This window comes from Mastomys coucha, unplaced genomic scaffold, assembly GCF_008632895.1.
Source record: "Mastomys coucha isolate ucsf_1 unplaced genomic scaffold, UCSF_Mcou_1 pScaffold13, whole genome shotgun sequence".
NCBI classification, from domain to species: Eukaryota; Metazoa; Chordata; class Mammalia; order Rodentia; family Muridae; genus Mastomys; species Mastomys coucha.
This window is the reverse complement of record NW_022196895.1, coordinates 48,319,845-48,320,318: the sequence shown is the minus strand read 5'-3', so window position 1 is coordinate 48,320,318 and position 474 is coordinate 48,319,845.

Genomic DNA, 474 nt, shown 5'->3' with positions numbered 1-474 from the left:
TTGGCTTTTTTGAGACAGGGTTTCTCTGTATAACCTTGGCTATCCTGGAACTCACTCTGTAGACCAGGCTGGCCTCGAACTCAGAATTGCGCCTGCCTCTGCCTCCCAAGTGCTGGGATTAAAGGCGTGCGCCACCACCGCCAGGCCCATGAAATTACTCTTAACGGACGTATTATACCCATAATGCCTAGCAGCATTCAGCCCTCAGCAGTGAAGCTGTTTCTTACAGCAAAACAGAGACTCACCGCTGAGCAGTGCCCAGTGGAACTCAGCCCTAAAAGCCTTCCCTTCAAAGCTCGGAGATCTACTCAAAGGAGGAGGCTGGAAAGTTGTAAGGGACACACAGACGATGGATAACTCCAAGGAAGCATCATCTCCCAGACCCGACAGTGCTGATGCACATATGCATGCACAGAGACTGTTGACAGCATGGTACGACCTGCACAGGTTCAAACCAGAAGAAATCCTACCACT